The following is a 5,311-nucleotide window of genomic DNA, read 5'->3' on the forward strand; positions in this document are numbered from 1 at the left end:
TATGTAATCACTTAATCACAATAAAAAAAAAGAACTTCGGGGAAGGGAGGGAGGGAGGGGATGGTAGGGGGAAAACAATGGAGGGGCTAACAATGTTCAAGAGGAAATGTACTCATTACCTCAGTCATGTAACTGTATCCCTCTGTATAGTATCTTTACAATAAAAAAAAGACACAGTTTATGGCTTGAAATGTAATCTATTTTTGGAAACAAATGTATATCCTGAAGCTGATAGGACATTTTGTCATTATCTGTCAGGTTTGTTTGATTAGATATATGTTTTGTGAGGTTTCCTTGCTGAATTTTGTATGAATTTCTCTACTGTTGAGTTTGGAGTATTAAGGTTTCCTCTAGTATTGTATCTGGATCTCTCTTCCCCTTTATTTCCAGTAATGTATGTATCCAGTGACTGTATGTATCAATGATGGGTGTACATATATTTATAATCATCATATCTCAATGCATTTATATATACATATTTAATGACCCTCCTTATAGCATTTGACTTTCTTTGACTTCAAGAATACTTTGTTAATATGTTTTCGATACACCTGTTTACTTGTAATTTCTACTTGTTTGCTTAATACTCTTCTATTCTGTCCTTTTCTGTTTCTCATTGTCAGTAAGTTGTGTTTTTTGCATAAAACAGGGTCAGAGAGACTTTTTTACATCCAGTCATCCAGTCTGCATCTTTTAATTACAGAGTAAATACAAATAATATCTATAGTAAGTACTATTTATAGTGTTTTATATTATATACTAATGCAAATAAATGAATATCAATAATATTTATATTTAGACTTACCAAGAAGTATTAGCTCATTCTTGTAATTTTATTGTTCCTTGTGTAGTTGAATATTATTTGTTCTTTTCTTCCTTCTTTACTTATTTCAAGAGATGTTTGATAGTTTAGTGAGTTGGTAATATTTGTTTCCAAATATTTATTTGTTCATCTAGTCATCTTGTCATATTTAATATTTCCAGAGTGTTTTTAATCATGACCCTGAAATACTTTATTGCACACTTTTCCAACTACTAGGATTTTTCATTAGAAGTACGATGTAAATCTGACTTTTCTATCTTTATATATACGTTGACATTTTTCTCTTGTAGCATTTAGTATCCTTGCTTTTTTATATGTTCTTGACTTTTTAACTACTGTGTGACAGGGAGACTTTCTCTTCTGAACATGTCTTTTGAAGTTCTAAGTGTCTCCTATACTTTAACATTCATTATATTTCATAGGTTGTGGATAATTATTCCATTGAGATCTTTTAAAAATTAAATATTTAATATAAAAACTTTACATTAAAATTAAAGGCCTGAACCTACAATGAGTAAATAGTACAATCTGAAAACTATTTATTTTCAATTTCATTGATATGTCATTTCACTCAGCTTTCTTCCCAAAATTCCCATTTGATTTTTTCCAAGTCTTTTTCTTTCCTAAATTCCTTACTGAATTTTTGGAGTTCTCACAAAGTTCTTGATTTGACATTGTTCTTTGAGTTATTTATTTTAATCTCCTTTTAGATAGACAAAATATATATTTTTTCTATGGCTTTTTTATAATGAAAACTTAAAAAAAATAAAAAATCCAGTCAACTTATTGCCTTGTTTTGATGCCATGTACTATGATTCTGAAAGACAATGAAAGAAAATAGAAGCAATACATTTTCTTATTTTTTGTCTTTTTTTTTGTCTGTCATGGAGCCTGAACTCTGGGCCTGGGCACCCAAGGCTAGTGCTCTACCACTTGAGTCACAGTGCTCCTTCCAGCTTTTTCTGCTTATGTGGTATGAGGAATTGAACCTAGGGCTTTATGCATGCAAGGCAAGCACTCTACCACTTAACCCCCTTCCCAGCGGCTATGTTTTCTTATTTGCTTCATTTTCTGAGAAACAAGTATGGATCTTTACTGATTTATGAGAGTCTATGGCTCTTTAGCTTTATGGTCCGAGTTTATAATAAATAGATTAGAAGATACTCGACAAAGAAAATGGAATTGTCCTGATTATAGAATATTGGACAAATGACAGATTTTGTGTACATTAGATACTTTTCCCAGTTATTTAAGTACTTGGCCTTAGTCAATTAACTACTATATAAATTGACTGGAATTGCAGGTCATTCAATGATAAACAATGTATGATGCTTTAAATAAAAATTCTCTGCTATTAGAACTGATTATAATTTTGCTCTATACACCTGTAGATTCATTAGGCATTTACTAATATATTAAGTATAAGAGAAGTCCTCTATCATAGAGGAAGTAAGCAATTTTTCAGCAAAGTGAACATGAATTTTTTAAATACACATTTTCTCCCTTAACACAATACCTACGTTTGTACTGACAATTCATCATTATGATATTGAATACAAAACTACTTTGGATCAAAAAAATTGTTTACAAAGTAACTGATGGAAATAATCATCACATGGCCATGGAATTCTCTAATATGTCATATAAGTGATCATAAATCAAAATCAATTTTAACAAAATGGAAAGAACACATTGAAAATGTCTTTATGTCTCTCAAGGGAGTCTGTTTTCTGAATTTGAGAATGAATATATAACAATAGAAGAGACTCCCCTGTTTTTCACTCACTCACAAATATGTTTTTGTCTTTATATCCATCCATATTTAATCTCCATTGGCCTTGTGGAATTGATGAGGATAAATAATATTGATATCTTTTATATATACATATATGTATATATGTTTATATATATATATATATACATATATGTATTACACAGTAAAGCCCACTAAATGTTATTAAAATTGAAAAAGACAGAACAATAGAGGGGACAATTTTTTTGAAGTAGAGAAATACCATAATCAAGCTTTTTTACAATTAATATACAATCAAAAGTATACCATAAAAGATATTAAGTAACACTATAAAAGAAATATTCCCAAAAGGAAAATATTTTTAAAAATGGAAATCAAGAAACCACACCCAAACAGAATCCAAGAACCATAGGAAGAACCCATTTGCCACAGCCCCCAAAAAGGTGGACAAATTGACTGGAACTCCCAAACACCTCTCAGTCCTAAATCTCAACATTAACGGATTTAACTCTCCAATTAAGCTACATAGACTGTATAGTTGGATTAAAAAGCAAGGTCCTTCTCTCTGCTGCCATCAGGAGTCACACTTTGCCCATAAAAACACGTTGTGAAAGTGAAAGACTGGAATAAAATCTACCAAGCAATAGCCCCCCTAAACAGGCAGGAGTTGCAATCCTAATAGCAGATAAAATAGACTTCAAATTAAAATTAGTGAGAAGACATAAAGAAGGTCACTACATTAAGGGATCTCTCCTTCAGGAGGATATTACAATTCGAAATCTCTATTCGCCAAACAATGGAACACCCAAATTTATCCAAGAAACACTACTTTTCCTCAAATCCCACAAATACCCAAAGACATTAGTTGTTGGGGACTTTAACTTACCACTCTCCCCTCTAGATAGATCAACTCGGCAAAAACTCAACAGAGAAATGGCAGATCAAAACAACTGCATAGATTAACTAGATTTAACAGACATCTACCGAATATTTCACCCAGCAGAATCAGAATACGTTTTTCTCAGCAGCACATGGAACATTTTCCAAAATAGACCACATTTTAGGTCACAAAGAAAACGTCCAAATTCAGAAAAATTGAAGTTATACCTTCATTCTCTCAGACCACAAAAACACAACAAATCAAACAAAGGTTGGACAAACAGGATTGCATGAAATTGCAGTGCTTCTGCCTGGCAAAGGATATAGCTAGCAATATCAAGAGAAAGCCAACAGATTGGGAAAAGATCTTCACTACCCATACTACAGACAAGGGTGTCATATCTAAAATATACCTGGAACTCAAAAACTTAAATCCCCCAACAAAAAATCCTCAAAGAAACTACTGCCCAATAAATAAGTGGACTAAAGACTTAAAGAGAAACTTCTCTGAAGAGGAAAGAAGGATAGCCAATAGACACCTGAAAAAATGCTCAACCTCCCTAGACATAAAAGAAATGCAAATCAAAACAACTTTGAGATACCACCTCACCCCAGTCAGAATGGCTATATTCAAGAACTCTAATAACACCAGGTGTTGGAGGGGATGTGGACAGAAGGGAACCTCACCACATTGTTGGTGGTAGCGTAACTTGTTCAACCACTTTGGAAACCTGTATGGAGGTTCCTCAAATACTCCACGTAGAGGTCCCCTATGACCCAGTAATCCCACTTTTTGGGCATTTACCCAAATGATCACAAACAGGACCATACTGAAGCTACCAACACAACTATGTTTATTGCAGCATTGTTTATCATAGATAAGATATGGAACCAACCGAGATGCCCCTCAGTAGGTGAATGGATCAAGAAAATGTGGTATATATACACAATGGAATTCTATGCCTCCATCAGGAAGAATGACATTGCCCCATTTGTTAGGAAATGGAAAGACTTGGAAAAAATTATATTAAGTGAAGTAAGCCAGGCCCAAAGAAATATAGGTCCCATTGTTTCCCTTATTTGCAATAACTAGTATATGTCTGAGACAAGCAGGAAAGGTCAGATAAGTTGATGTTAGGCAAAATGAACAGCAAGACAAGGATTCAAATGTGTTTTCTTTGTTGCTATTGTTTCTCATAGATTTATAAGATGATTTCTTTGTTGATTTTTTTGTCCCTTCCCCACAGTGTAATCCCTGATGTTGGTATAATTTGTGGAGGGGAAGGGGAAAAATCATTTAAATAGGGATACATGCAATAATGAGCCATATAAGTTGTTATGTGGAAAAATGAACTTTACAATTTTGGCCAGGGGAGGGAAGTGGATGGGAGATGGGAAGGGGAAACAAAGGAGGAGGCAACACTGCTTGATAAGAAATGTGCTCATTACTTTGCCCATGTAATTGTAATCCCTCTGTACGGTATTTTCACAATAAAAAAAGAAAAAAAGAATGACCAACAAGCAGAAAGGGAGATAAGTACCAAAGTAAAATCCCTTAAAAACCCTTAAAAGCAAATACAGTATGTAGAAGACACATATCCAGAACATCAGAATTTATATAGAGAGGCAGTGCACAAAGATATTTAAAACAAAACCAAGAATAGTGATAGATAACATTGCAGGAGCTACAAGATACAACCAAAAAACCTAATGTAGGGCTAATACTGAGGAGGGTCTGGATAGGGGATCCAATGGATTAGGTAATGTATTCATCCAAATCCTAGCAAATAACTTCCCAAATATCCAAAAGGATAGGCCCATCCAGATACAAGAAGCTTTTAGAACCCCAAATAGAA

Source organism: Dipodomys ordii, unplaced genomic scaffold (assembly GCF_000151885.1).
Source record: "Dipodomys ordii isolate 6190 unplaced genomic scaffold, Dord_2.0 Scaffold276, whole genome shotgun sequence".
NCBI lineage: Eukaryota > Metazoa > Chordata > Mammalia > Rodentia > Heteromyidae > Dipodomys > Dipodomys ordii.